Raw genomic sequence first — 16241 nt, forward strand, 5'->3', positions numbered from 1 at the left:
CAGCCATGGGGATACACATTATTTCCAATTTAAAATGAATGATGATTCTATATACATATATATGCATCTTATCATATTGATTATAAACCAAGTAAAATCTCATGAAATCTAAGTATGTTTGAAAAACTTAAACCTATTTTTATGTTTTTCCAAACACTAGAAAATGAAAGCAATTTCTGTTGTTTGTCATTTTCTTTTGGACTCTCTTGGCTTCCTGAAAATGATTATGTCAAGATATTGGAGAAATATTCATAGGAAGCAACAGAGGCCATGAGAATAGAGACCTACACTGCTTCCTCATTAGAAAAAATAAAACAAAAATTCCTGTCTATCCATTTCAACTTACACTCAGGGATGCTTATAATATAGAATTTGAAAGTTGAATACATACTAGTTGTCAAGTAGTCAGCCCCGTTGATTATTCATGCATTCCCTCCTAAGTATGTTGTTCTTAGAATTCAGAGGGGTCCTTTAATCACACCCCCCATCTTGACCACTCACATCTCCAGATTTTCCTACTTCACGGCATACTGGTGTTTAACTTATTAAACAAATATTTGTTGAACAATTACTATGCATGCTAAGCAAAAGGGATCAAAGATGAATGAATAGTCATTTGTCTTTAAGGAGACACAGTCTACTGGAGAGAGGCAGAACTGTGAGCAGATGACTGCATAAAGAGGCAAAGTCAAGTCTTATTTATTCAGAGGAAGAAGTCCCCGTGATCAAGCAACAAGTAAAATCATTTCAGTGTGCAAGACATGGATTTGTGATTGAAAATGCACAAGCATATTTATTATCCATCATAGATGATCACCTATTATAATCAGTGAGATTTCTTAATAGCACAGCATCTAGAGGAGGACGTCATGCATGAACCTGTCATATTCAGAAAGTAAGGAAGTGGCACAGTGGGAACAATTCAGGAAAGTAAATAAACATGACAGTAGATTTAAAATCTACTTTAACTGTTCTTACTATTATTAATCTATTTGGGCAAGTAGTAGTTTTCATTGATGTTAGCATTTTTTCATCCACGACTTGAAATCAGACATTAAATATTAATATTATAAAAATGTTACTAATTGAATTCATTCACAAATTTATAAAAATAGATCAGCACCAGAGACCTATTTATTGGAAACAAAGTAGGTAGAACAATGAAACTCATTTATAGTTCCTCCTCAACCAAAGTGGACAGAAGTTTTATATGTAGAGGTCAATCCTGGGCCAGAGGCTATTTAATATTTTCATCAAGTCTAGGATGATAGAAAAGCATGTGGATTTAGTCATTTACAGTTCTCTTTAGTTGATAAGACTGATTAATACTTTGTCAAGATCAAAATTCAACATGACCGTAATATGACCTTGACAAATTGGAGAAGTGGTTTAAAACAATGCAATTTAATAAGTCTAAGGGTCAGATATGGGCTTTAAAGGGATTGGGAAGGAAATGGAAATTATAATAATGTAGGTGATACCATGCCAGTGAGAATGCATTTGTGTGTGTAATATAATATGTAACAAATAATATTGAGTATGATTTGAGTCAAGAATATAGCAATAGCTTTTATTTTTTTTCTCTCTCTCACCATGGCATAGTGCTTACTCACTCACAAATATTTCTAATACATGTCATCAAAATTTCATCATTAAATCCTGTATCCCTGCTGATAAAATTAAAAGTAATTCTAAGATATATAAATGAAGAGAAGGGTATAAAGGTACAAATAAGTGGGTGAATATTAATGAAATTACTTTGTATTGTGCTTTACAAATACGATTTATGCATTTATCTTGTTACTAACACATTCATTCATTCATTCATTCAGCAATCATTACATATTTATAGAACTTCTACTATGTCCCAGGCACTGCATTAGGTGCTGGTAATACAAGGTGTGGAAAAGCAAGCATTGTCCATATTTCTTAGAGCCTGCAGTCTAAAGAATAATTACTAATTGTAGTAAATATAGACAGGGTACTATGAGCCATGGGACAGGGAGCCTTTCTCACCTGGAAGGATGAGGAAAGGCATCCCTTGTGAAATGTCTTCTTAACTGAAGTATGACGTAGGTAGCCTAAGGGGACAAGGGAGTAAAGGAGTAAGTATTTCTTGCAAAGGGGAAAGCAAGTGTTAAGAATTTGAGCTTCAAGAAAGGAATGCTTCACGTTGATATTACAGTCTCAACAAATACAATTAAATTTCTGGTTGTTAATACATTGCATAAAAGTGGAGGAGTGGATTTCTGCCAAAATTAGGGCATATAGTTAGGATTAGAAATGTGCTCTGTGATATCAGTGACTTTAACATTGCAGTGAGACTGGGAGAAAAAAAACGTACAAAGAGGCTATCCTCTGGACCCAATGGCACTGATGTACATCAAGGCTTTTGCTGAAGTAGAAAACCTGCTATTGATATTGAGATGCTCTTGAATGAAACAATGACTTCAAATAAGAGTTCCAAACTGAAACTCAGAAAGACCACCAATCTGACATGACTTAAATTTGAACTGCTTCTCAGATAGGCAATTTATACTTTGGGGTAAATGGAAACTGGGCTTGGTTTCACTAATGATATCAATGACATTTTGCTATTAAATTTGGTTTAATATTTTCATTTTACAAATCCCTAACTTCAAAAACTCTCTAAGGGAAAGTAAGGGGAAAAGGATAGGACTAACTTGTTTAGTTACATTACCTTGAATTTTACATTTAAATTGAGCTGCGCTATCTCCACCAATGCTTGACTAGAAGCCTGCACAGTGAGTAGTTGTAATGGAGGAGATTGACTCATTTTAATGGCCACATCTGATGGATCTCAAAGAAATTCAGGTAAAACAACTCTCTGCATAGTTCATAGTCAACTATTTATACTTACAGAAAAATGCCAAAGCCCAGAAAACTTTAAATGGTGGATAATCAGCAACATTCACATTTTTCCTTGAGGTTTTCAGGATTGTACAAACACATTTAGGCTTTGAAAGACACGTTTTGGAACTTTACTGGAGGTATTCTAAGAAATACCTTCATGTTAAAACAATCTCCAAATATTTTAGGAATAACTAGTATCTCTCCGTAAATAATTCATGCCTTAATTAATTATTATCATTGTTAGAAATTCATACTGAAGTATTTCAGAAAAAGATGACATATTAAGAATGTGACACTGCTTCCATGTCATATAAGAGCATGAGGATATCTCTATTATGAAACTTACTGCATTTTGCTACAACATTTTTGTCTATCTTCTCTTCCAGATTACAAGCTTCTTAAAAAATAGACTGTGCACAGATCTAACTTTCTGGCCTACATTTGCAGCACTGGAGACTACTATTGAAATATTAATTCAAAGGATATTTTAGAAAACATTATAGACAGAACTCTACCATAAAAGAGCATATATAAATATAGCATATTTTCTGATGTTATTGAATCATCTTAAATATTGGTTAATGCAAATTTCAATCTCTAAGGCACTTCTACAACATACCTGAAAAATGATCGTCATCTTGTACTTGAATGTCCTCACTGAGAAAGAAATTGCCAACTCAAAATAAGTTTATTTCATTTTTAGGAAGCTCTAATTGTTAGAAAACTCACTCTTAAAATAAGTTAAAATCTCTATTCCTCAACTTCTATGCATTTTCTTGGTTTTTAAATTAGGGGCAACTTGATCTTTTTTTGATTTGACAGCTCTAACATAGCTAAAGCTGGCGTTCAGGTCCTTTGCCCACTTACCTACTCTTCATAATTATTTTATTAAAAGAAATATATTGTGGTATAATATAAAAAATATACTAACTTGAATGTCCACTTTAATGAATTTTGACAAATGTAAATATTTTGTAACTCTGTTTCCATCAAGGTAGACAATTTTCCTATTACCCCCCTTTGCAGTTTTCCCTTTCCTCTTTGCAGTCACTCTCTACTCCATATTTGATACAGGCAACTGCTGATATGTTTTCTGTCGCCATAGATTCATTTTTCCTTTTCTAGAAAGTCATATAAACAGAAACATAAAGTACATACTCTTGTGTGTCTAGCTTTTTTCTCAGCATAGTGTTTCTGAGATTCATCCTTGTTGCATTCCTCATAATTCTATCCTTCTACTGCTGTATGATATGACATTGTATGGATATACCACAACTGGTTCACCCATATAAATCTTGTTGGAGATTTTCTGATGATGGCCATTCTGACCGGTGTGAGGTGATACCTCAACGTAGTTTTGATTTGCATTTCTCTAATGATTAGTGATGTTGAGCATCCTTTCATGTGTTTGCTGGCAATCTGTATATCTTCTTTGGAGAAATGTCTATTTAGGTCTTTTGCCCATTTTTAGATTGGGTTGTTTGTTTCTTTGATATGGAGCTGCATGAGCTGCTTCTAAATTTGGGAGATAAATCCTTTGTCAGTTGCTTCATTTGCAAATATTTTCTCCCATTCTGAGGGTTGTCTTTTCGTCTTGTTTATGGTTTCCTTTGCTGTGCAAAAGCTTTGAAGTTTCATTAGGTCCCATTTGTTTATTTTTGTTTTTATTTCTCTAGGAGGTGGGTCCAAAAGGATCTTGCTGTGATTTATGTCATAGAGTGTTCTGCATAGGTTTTCCTCTAGGAGTTTGATAGTGTCTGGCTTTACATTTAGGACTTTAATCCATTTTGAGTTTATTTTTGTGTATGGTGTCAGGGAGTGTTCTAATTTCATACTTTTACATGTAGCTGTCCAGTTTTCCCAGCACCACTTATTGAAGAGGCTGTCTTTGCTCCACTGTATATTCTTGCCTCCTTTATCAAAGATAAGGTGACCATATGTGTGTGGGGTTATCTCTGGGCTTTCTATCCTGTTCCATTGATCTATATTTCTGTTTTTGTGCCAGTACCATATAAATGCTGGAGAGGGTGTGGAGAAAAGGGAACCCTATTGCACTGTTGGTGGGGATGTAAATTGATACAGCCACCATGGAGAACTGTATGGAGGTTCCTTGAAAAACTAAAAATAGAACTACCATACGACCCCGCAATCCCAGTACTGGGCCTATACCCTGAGAAAACCATAATTCAAAAAGAGTCATGTACCAAAATGTTCACTGCAGCTCTATTTACAATAGCCAGGACATGGAAGCAACCTAAGTGTCCATCATCGGATGAATGGATAAAGAAGATGTGGCACATATATACAATGGAATATTACTCAGCCATAAAAAGAAACAAAATTGATGTATTTGTAATGAGGTGGATGGACCTAGAGTCTGTCATACAGAGTGAAGTAAGTCAGAAAGAGAAAAACAAATACCGTAGGCTAACACATATATATGGAATCTAAGGGAAAAAAAGGTCATGAACAACCTAGGGGTAACACGGGAATAAAGACACAGACCTACTAGAGAATGGACTTGAGGATATGGGGAGAGGGAAGGGTAAGCTGTGACAAAGTGAGAGAGTGACATGGACATATATACACTACCAAACGTTAAATAGATAGCTAGTGGGAAGCAGCCGCATAGCACAGGAAAATCAGCTCGGTGCTTTGTGACCACCTAGAGGGGTCGGATAGGGAGGGTGGGAGGGAGGGAGACGCAAGAGGGATGAGATATGGGAACATATGTATATGTATAACTGATTCACTTTGTTATAAAGCAGAAACTAACACACCACTGTAAAGCAATTATACTCCAATAAAGATGTTTAAAAAAAAATCTTGGATATTTTGGTCATATCCAGTTTTACCTATTATGAATAATGGTGTTACACATTTTTGTGAACAAATTTGTGTGACCTAAGACTTCATATCTCTTGGATAAGTATGAACTATTAGGTAATTGCTTGGTCATATGCAAATGTATATTTAACTTTAAAGCTTTCATGCTACAAGCCCATTAACAATGTATTCATGTTTCTCTAGGTCCACACCAAAACTTGATATTAACAGTTTTTTAAATTTTAGACATTATAGTGGTATGTAGTGGTATCTCATCATAATTATAATTTGTACGTCTTTGATGGAGCAATCTCTAAATATATATAAATTATATATACTTAATATATATGTTGTATACAATATATGTAAATATTTTAATTAATTTTTTTTGGAGTATAGTTGATTTACAATGTTGTGTTAGTTTCTGCTGTACAGCAAAGTGAGTCTGTTATACATATACATATATCCACTCTTTTTTAGTTTCTATTCCCATATAGGTCATTACAGAGTACTGAATACAGTTCCCTGTGCTATACAGTAGGTTCTTATTAGTTATCTATTTTCTATGTAATAGTGTGTATATATATATATATATATATATATATATATATATATATATATATAAAATGTAATTAGGCACTTAAAAATAAAAGGAAGACATGCAAATAGCCAATAGGCATATATTCATGGATACATATACTTTATATTTATATATATAACATATCCATAAATATATTTTTGCCATTTTCTCCCATTGGATTGTCTTTTTATTTTTGAAGTGTAAAAATTCTTTCATCTGTATCTAAGTTCTTTGCCAGATATTGATATTGCAAACATTTTCCAAGTTTGATCTTTCCTGTTGATTTTCTTAATTTTGATTTTTATTCAGCAGAAAGTTCCCTTTCCTCTGTGGCTGTCACTGCCTTGTCAGGGTTGGGTTCTGATCCCTAGTCGTTGGAGCAGAGGCCCTCAGGTCTGTTTCTTAGCTGTGTTTCTGATCTGCGGTGTGAGGTCGGGAGGACTGGAGCACCCCCACTGGGACAGAAGCCGTTGAGTATTCCTCCTCTGGAGGTGTCCACCTGTGGGTGTGCTCTGTTTTGTCTCCTTCCCGCCCATTGTGTGGGCTTACAAAGTACACTGCTGTTGGTACTGCTCTCAGTCCCACCTTAACCATGGTTATGGCGGCAACTGGCCTTGGTGACTCAGGCATCATTTTCACCAGGCCACTGGCCCAGATCCACTGAGGTCAGGTCCCAGGACTGCGGTAATTATGTACCTGGACCCACTATGTGAGATACGGAGGCAGCTCAGACTCTGGCCTGGCCAAACCCCGGTGTATATGTGCCCACAAAACCCACAGCTGCTAAAGCCAGACCTGTCTCAGCTGCAGGAGCACTTGTCCATTGGGATGTTCCCAGGTGCTGAATTTAGGAAGCCATCAGAGGAAGTGTAATGCCATGATTTGCACAGCCATGAGGAGAGATTTCAGCTCTTCTTCCTTAGTTGCATGTCCCCTGGAACTCAGCTGTGGTTTCAGCCCCATCTCTGCATGTGGGCCACCCACTGGCGTCTGCTCCCAAGGCTGCTGGAGCACATGAGCTTGTCAGGCAGGAGGATGTAGAAGCGGCAATCAGGGCAGGCAGGCTGCCCAGGTGAGAGGGTGCTGGGTGGCTATGGGATGTACGAGCCTGTCAGGCAGGAGGGAGTCAAGGTGGCAAGCTGGGCAAATGGGCCACCCAAGCAGGAGAGTGCTGAGGTGATGATGGCTGGGGGCCCGTGAGCCACTCTGGCAGGAGCCCTTCCTAGTGCCTGTGGAGGCAGGGGCCAGTGCGTGAGGAGAGAGGCTGCAATGGGGGCCCCGCCCTTTGTGCATCACTCAGCAGTGGCACTTTGCTTCTCTGCTGGTCTGGGCTTTCTCCAGGAGCATTCCTTGTTGTGGAGCTCCTCACTCCTATCCCCTTGAGCTGTCCCCTCACAGCCAACATCATTCCCCTTCCTGGGTCTGCTCTTCAAACCCCACATTCCAACACTCAGCCCCCGTGTGCACCAGTGGTCCCCAGTGGCTGGGGCATGCAGAGCTGTGGCCAGACCACTTGTGTAGGCCTCACTCTCTCCTGCCTGCCACAGACTGGTTGCTGCACTGTTCTCTGAGCCACCAAATTTCTCCTTCTGCCCCAGCTTCTCTCCCCGCTGCTTCCCCAGATGCGGGAACCTCTTCTCACCTTCAGCTCCGCTCCCCCGCCCAGGGTCACAGGTCACGTCCCACTTCATCTGCTCTTCCTTTTCCCTTCTTCTTTCTTTCGTCCTACCTGCTTACGTGGGGATCGTTCTTGTCCTTTCAGGTGCCTGAGGTCCTCTGCTAGTGTTTATCAGGTGCTCTGGGAGAATTGTTCCATTTGTAGATGTATTCTTGATGCATTTGTGGGGAGATATGAACTCCACATCTTCCTACTCCTCCGTCTTCTTGACTGACTAATCAGCAGTTTGAGTTTTAAAAGGCCACTTTTTCCCCTTTTTTAACCTTGGTTTCAGGTTCTACCTAATTTAGCTAATTAGGCTCAGTCTCAGGTCATTGTGGTCTGTATTTACATTTCTGATTTGTACCGATTTGCAAGACAAAGACAGTTGCTTTTAATTCCCCAAAGAACTGGCCTGTCACCTAAATAATATTAAAAGATTGATTTGCCCAACTACGTTTTCTTTAACTTGTTTTTCTGTATCAGTGAGAAGATTTCCAACTAGACTGAAATTTCAGAATTCTATAGTCCAGAACTTTATGGTTTAATTGATCATACCTTCAAAACTTGCATAAGGCATTCAACAAAGACCCTCTTTCTGAGTGCACAGGTTAGACCCAGAGTAAAGTCTCCATTATTTATTTTTATTATCCCTTAAATATTAGCTGTCAGTTCTTACTTTATATTGTATAGGCTCCGGTAATCCCACTGGTTTCCTTTAGTATGTTTAATTAATATTTCCTTCATATGCCATCTTATAATATCAGGCAGGGGAAGAATTCCCCAGTGAAACATGTCTATCCCACACAATATAATTAGGCAAAAGAGAGGTAATTATCTTACACAATGCCCATTTAAACACACCAATTTTAAAAAGACTCTGGGGTCCCCAGAGAGTGGTTGAACCAAGGGACTCAGGCACTTTTGTCAATCTTTTAACTTGATTAATTGGTCTAACTTTTGCCCCAAGTAATTGTTGGTCAGGTATCTCAGTGTAATTTTACGTGTATAAAATTTACATGTAATAAAATATACGTATTTTAAACTGGGGTAAATAGGGCAGACTTGTTTGGGTCTGGCCCTTTAATGTTGATGACAAGTAGGAGATCCCTTTGGCCCATCCAATCTTAGGTAGTATTGTATCCAATCTTTGATTTATCTCATTAATGTCTGTTTTATTTATCCCACTTTAAAATAACCATCTAAAGATTTCTTATTCGTTTAGGAGAAGTCCCTTTAAAATTTCCACCTTGTTGGGAAAAAGTTTTTAGGCTTTTCCTTCAGTTTTTTTCCCTGTTACTTAACCTAATTAACAATAATTATTCTAATGTTTTTATTAGCATCTGTAAGACCCATTTAGGGGAAGCAGAGACCACAAATAAGGTTTCCCAAACCAATTTTTTGGGTTTGTTTGAAACTAAAGGAGTTTTTAGGTTAACCATTATATGACTAATTTCCAGCATTTCCGCCCCCCCATAGGAGCCAATGAAACAGCTGTTTATAATGAGAGCTCTCTAAAAATTTACCAGTTTAGAAGTTTCTCCAATTTGAAGGATCCATCATCTGGCCATAAATGAGGTATACCTTAATAGTGACTCAAACCAATAAGACGCAAGTGGCTTCCCCACAAAAGAGTGTAAAGGATGCTGTCTAAATAAGATCCAGAAAGTTTACTCCCAAAAGTAGTTTAAGAAAGTAATGGTCTTTGTTGTACAGGCTGACACAATGAAGGTTAAGATGGCAAAAAGCCCCTGAGAGTTGTACAGTCAGACAAAAGACTACTCAGAATCCCAGTCTATTTGACTGGCTGCCAAATGTACACCATATAAGTACTTTTGGATGGTAGTGACCAAGTTCTCAAAACACACACACACACACACACACACACACAGAAGAATATCAGAACACTTACATTTCAAAGACACAGGAAGAGAAATGCAAGTTTCCCCTAGAAAGCCTTTTGTTTTTTTGAAGTCAGATTTCTGAAAAGATGTTTTTATCGAGCCAGCTTTTTCTAACTTAACTGCATATGCAGTAAAAGAGTCCTATCTTAGTCATTTTTAGGGCAAGATATTCTTTAAGTCCCACGTAAGTAAGCACTTGTAAATGTAAATTTTGTATGGATATAAACCTGGCCAGGATATCCGTTGGAGGCTGGAAATCTGTTGTTCCTTTTTCTTTTGTATTGAAAGCTAAGTTCCCCATTCTGAGTTCAATTTGTGAAGATCACTTTTATTTTGACAAACTCTATTAAAGTAGCCAATTCAAGGAAGACAGGTTAGTCTTCCACCTAATTACCCAGTCCAACTTTTACTCAGTGTCTTTCACCTGAGCAAAGTCTCCCCAGTCTTTCAGCTGAGGATAAACCACACAGTGTCTACACTGAGCAAGATCTTCCCAGTGTCTTTTAAGTGAGGCTAACCCACTTGAGCAAAAGCCTTCCCAGTGTTTTTCTACTGAGGATAAGCTCTCAGTGTTTAAACTGAGTAAAAATCTTCCCAGTGTCTTTCACTGAGGATGACCCAGGTACTTCTTCTTGAAACCAAGTTTCAAGGATAACCTACTACTCAAGAGAAGAGTTGAACACCACTGCATACAACTTAGGATCATCAACCAAAACTGGAGATCCAAGAACCAGGAGATACTCACCCAAATTCGTCTGGACTCTCTGAGAAAGCGGACAGGCCCAAGAAGCCTCTGCTGGTGCCAGGACTCTGGATCCTCATAGAGTTCAGTCAAAGAAGAAAAGTCTGCTCTGGGCCCCTTCATTGGTTGCCAAGACTGCTGACTGAAAACTATGCACAACCCAAAAGGAGAATTATGTTTTATTTGGCAGATTTTCTGAGGACTTAAGCCCAGAACACAGCCTGTCAGATCACTCTGAGGAACTACTCAGAAGACCTAAGGGAGGAGTCAACCAAAACCAGGTAGTCAGAAAATCAAAAGATTACTATTAATTAAAGAAAACTAGACATCTCAAGTTAAGGACTTTAGCACTTTTCTATGTATGAGAAGATGAAAGAATCTGGGCTCCGTGAAATCATTCCTTTGATATGCACCTTAATTCTAGAATCAGTACCCTGTTTTTCTCCATCCCGAATCCCCTCAAGGTGCACAGTTGAGGGTTCCTGCTTTGACATCTGTCTTGATGACTGCAACATCCTTTGTCTACTGATATGGCAGGGAACATTTTGCATCCACGGGTAAGAAATTGAGGAGAAAATTAACATAATTCAAGGTATAAAACCATTACAATAGTAAAAATTCCCAAATGTCAAACAAACATAAGTACCCTTGACCTGTAAAATGGAAGATGCCAAAGAAGGGAAAAAAAAGAAATAATAAAGAAAATGTAGAAAATAAAGCATAAAATAAGATGGCAGAAATCAATAACAGTAGAACAATAATTAAATAAATCAAGGTAAATGTTATCATAAGATTTTTAAATTTCCAAAAAAAAAACCCCATCAAACAAAACATATTGAAAATAAACTAATAGAGAAAATTTAGAGAGCAAATATGAATGCAAAGAAGACCTGTTAGGTAGTTAGTCAGACATTAGCAGCAAGGAGGTGACAGTGGTGAGAAAGACAAGAAGAAGAAATTGAGTCACACGCAGCCATCTGGGGACTCTCCCTTGACTCCACCCAGAACGGGAGAAACTATGGTCTGGTGGTGGGCAGCTTATCCTGATAAAGAGAGGCACAGTAACACAAGGGGACTTCTCCAGGCTGTGCATGCCCAGACCAGACAGGCGTATAACCTATAGTAAATCCAAACTCATTATACCATAATTACAATAAATTACATGTGGTTTTGCCCCTCCCCCCACCCAGTAGGCATTTCTTGGGGATTCAAGGATGAGAGCATGCGCAGCAGAAAACTTGATCCATACCTCAGGACTGTCAATCAAATAATGATCCTTGTCACTCACCCCCGCCTCTCTGCCAAATGCTCCTTAAAAGCACTCGTAAGGGGCTTCCCTGGTGGCGCAGTGATTGAGAATCTGCCTGCTAATGCAGGGGACACGGGTTCGAGCCCTGGTCTGGGAGGATCCCACATGCCGCGGAGCAACTAGGCCCGTGAGCCACGACTACTGAGCCTGCGCGTCTGGAGCCTGTGCTCCGCAACAAGACGCCGTAATAGTGAGAGGCCCGCGCACCGCGATGAAGAGTGGCCCCCGCTTGCCACAACTAGAGAAAGCCCTCACACAGAAATGAAGACGCAACACAGCAAAAATAAATTAATTAATTAATAAAAACTCCTACCCCCAACATCTTCTTTAAAAAAAAAAAAAAAAAAAAGCGCTCGTAAGCCTTTATAGGAATGCTGCTTTCAATTTGCAGAAACAGTACACCCATCCCCCCCACCATCCCGAGAGTGTACCTTTGCTTCGATATACTTTGCTTTGGGCTTGCTTCACTTCGCTGAAATAGCCTGTTCTCAGAAACAGCCTGCTCTTTCTCTCTCCTTCTCTCTCTCCCTCTCTGAGAGTGTACCTATGCTTAAATCAACTTTGCTTTGTGCTTAAGCTTAACATGGTAGTTTGCGATCCTTTGCTTACTATCATGGAACCAAGATAGCTGGTCCAGGCCTTCCACTGACCTCCTCGGTTGAAGCTATTTTGTTACAAAGCATGTCCACATGGTGACAGACCTAAGTCTAAATTTTGATAAAAGGTTGAATTAAGGTGAGAATATCATATGGGGGGGAAATACTGTAGGAAAAATAGTAGATGTAGGAGATATGTTTGTGAAAGTGCACATTCATGGCAATATAGCCAAATAAACTCACATGCCCACGTTCCCACTAAAACTGTATAAAATTATGACCAACAAGCAGAGAATACACATTATTTTAAAGCCCTCATGGGGCATTAAGACATATTTACCATGTGAATCCTTCAGTGAATCTTGTGTTACTGCTAAGGGATGTCATAAGGGAATTTTGTGTAAGACTCAAAGCTCCCTTTCTATATGGTTCAGGCTGGACTTGAAGCTTCAGGGGCCTGGGAGGATGGGGCAGGAAAGGCAAGGCACACTCAGAAAAGAGAATACATCCATAACACACTAGGAATATCTGAAGAGGCTGCTCAAGACCTGGCTCAGCCCCAAGGGTTTGACCCCTAGTCCTACTCTTCACCCTACAGCCCTTTAGGGTCAGGACCTTGGCTCACCCTAACCCATTCCTAGCTTCCGGGTATAGAATGAGTGCACATGTCTGAATGTTAATGTTCTCTCAAAATTTACATGTTGAAATCCTACCTCTTAAAGATAGGAGGCGGGGCCGTGCAAAAGTGCTTATGAGCTTTCATGAATGGGATTAGTGCCTTATGAAAGAGACTCCAGAGATATCTCTAGCCTCCTCCCATCATATGAAGATACAGAGAGAAGGCTCCAGCTGTGAACCAGGAAGAGAGCTCTCACTACAAGGTGGCCATACTGGTGACTTGATCTTGGGCTTCCCAGCCTCCAGAACTGTGATAATAAATGTCTGTTGTTTTTAATCTACCCAGTCTATGGTATATTGTTATAGCAGCCCTAATGGATTAAGACCACATATTTCAAAATTTATCTGGAGAGTGGGGACTGTCTTATCATTGCAAACTAAGAAGTTGGGTTGAGACAACATATGAAAGATTTTTTTAAGTAGAAAATTATGGATTATTGGATTTGAAAGTACTAGATTGGTTAAGGAACATGAGTACGTGTGTGTGTGTGCGTGTTTGCAGTGTGTCCCAAAAGTTTTTGTGCAGTTTAAAGATTTACTAACTCCAGAATTATAAACACTACAAACTTACAAAAACATCATTTGAAGGTTTAACTGTTACCAGATGCAAGTCTGTGTGCCTGATGCACAGTGAGGCTAAATACTGAAACATCAGAGTTTGAAGCAGAGAAAGGTTTACACAGTGCCATGCAAGAAGACATGTGGCTCATGCCCAGGAAAAACCCCAAACTCCCTGAAGGCTTTCAGCAAAGCCTTTTTAAAGGCAAGGTGAGGGAGGGGCATGACTAATTGTTGCAAATATCTTGGTGTTGGATCCTTTGTTCTAGAGGCTGGCCAGATGGGTCAGATCCTGGTCAGGTCATGTGTTCCTGTAAACCTCCAAGAAAACAATTATTATTCTCTGTTCTGCAACTTTTTATCTCCATGAATGGGCTCTTAAAAGTCAGAGCCTTAGAAATAGTCTATCCTATATATTTCAGGCTCTAGGCAACATTGTTTTACAAAAAGTGCAGAGCCAGCCTGGATCACAGGGATGGACAGAGTTAGCTCAGGCAACAAAGCATAAAGATTAAAGTAAAAAAGATCTCATGTGGAGGCAGATTTGTTCTTCCCTATTACATAACTCTTTATAATTCTTTCATACTTATGAATTTTGAAAAATAAATTATTTTAATTTTTGTGTCTAGTTCCCTCTGATAGAAAATGAGGCAAAACATACACTATTCAAAATTCACAAAACTAAATAAGTGTAAAAGAAATTCAAGTTCTATCCCTGGGTTTACACAAGACACATACATGATGTGGGAAAGTTGGAGCTGAGGACAAAGGAAATCCTGAGTAAAAATGTCTGTGAAACAGCCAGTCTTCCAGGGTCAGCTTAAGATGTTCAAGAGTTATCAAGTTGGTGGGCCTCAAGTAAAGGTCTCTAATGGATGAAGGAACCAGGTTCCAGATGGAATGAAGAGAAAATTGGCTAAGGTCTCTCTGACAGGATGAGAGTAGTTGGAAGGAGGGATCTGGAAGCCCCAGGAGGGTGCAGGTGTCTGTGGGTGTGGATGGGAAGGGAAGGAGGGGCAGTGATTCAGCCTATTTCTCTTATTGCCCCTCCCCCACACTCAGGAGCCCTTTGTGACAAGGCCACAGCTCTGTGATGCAGGTCTGGGGTTCTGCCATCAAGTGAACTCCCAGTGCTCTGTTGCCTGAGGGCAGCAATGCAGTTCAGAAGATGGAGAATCTCTTTTCTTTGAAAGACATTGTTGCTATCTGGCTGAGATCCAGCCCAACTTCCTGGGTGATTGATATCATCCTTGGGTTCCTGTGTGGACTGGGGCTCTTCCTAATGTTACTCCACTGCTTCCAGAGTAATCTATTCTTAGCACCACCTAGGAAACATAGAAACATCAGGAAGGTAAGAAACCTTTGGCCTAATCCCAGCAGAGATTCTCTTTTTTTCTTATTCTTATTTCCACTTTTCTAAACCACGTAGAGAGACTCCTGAGATGGGAACTCTCAGAAAAGTATAGAACATCATCCTTCTAGGGAAAAGCCAGGCCAGAGAGGGGTTAGAGTGGGTATGAGGATTTCTAGCCTAAGATCTTAGACCAGGAGTTCAGGTATGGTAGAGGGCTCCAGGGCAAGTCCCAAATGCAGTGACTAATGGTTAAGGACTGGATTACTAAGAGTTCAGTCTCTGCAGGAAGGCTGACCCCTGAGCCCTGGTTCACCAGCCACCTTCCCACAGCGGGTGTCTCAAGTGAGACCTTCCTCTGTGTTGGGGCTGAGCCCCTGAGAGCCTGAGAGAAGAGGATGGACTAGAGGTCTGGCCTTGGGAAGCAGAATCCTATCTGACAAAGCTCACGTGGGCATTTAGGTCTGAGAATGTGTGTGTTTCTTGATCAGAGGAACAGTGACAGAAGAAATCTATGGTGATTAAAACTTAAAAAATCCTTCTTGGGCTTCCCTGGTGGTGCAGTGGTTGAGAGTCCCCCTGCTAATGCAGGGGACGCAGGTTCGTGCCCCAGTCCGGGATGATCCCACGTGCCACGGAGTGGCTGGGCCTGTGAGCCATGGCCGCTGGGCCTGTGCGTCCAGAGCCTGTGCTCCGCAACGGGAGAGGCCACAACAGTGAGAGGCCCGAATACCCGCCCCCCCCCAAAAAAAAAAAAAAACCTTCTTTGCACTCTTCAAAGAAGAAAAACTGAAAATATTGTTATCCACTTTAAAAATAAGTAAAAGGGGAAAAAAACCCACAGAGTTTTAGTTAAATGTAGAAAGTCATGTTGTTCATGAACACAGCTTGCCTAGATAGAGGACAGTGAGAGTTGGGTGTTCGCCCCTCACTTTTTCTTATCTCTCAGCATCAAGTAAAGCTGAAGGGGAGGAGCAGGAGTAGGAAGAAAAGTGGATCTTTGAAAGGTAAGCCTTTGCCATTCAGCCCTGCGCGACCCGAGAGTTAGCTTCCATCTCTCCTAGTCCTGAGGGCCCAGCTTCACGGTCTCTGAGGATGCCAGTGGCAGAGCTTATTCCTCAGGAAACAGAGCCTGAGCCTAATTAACAGAGCCTAATGAACGTGGA

The sequence above is a fragment of the Mesoplodon mirus genome (genome assembly GCF_964341445.2).
Source record: "Mesoplodon mirus genome assembly, chromosome: 1".
In the NCBI taxonomy this organism is placed as follows: Eukaryota; Metazoa; Chordata; class Mammalia; order Artiodactyla; family Ziphiidae; genus Mesoplodon; species Mesoplodon mirus.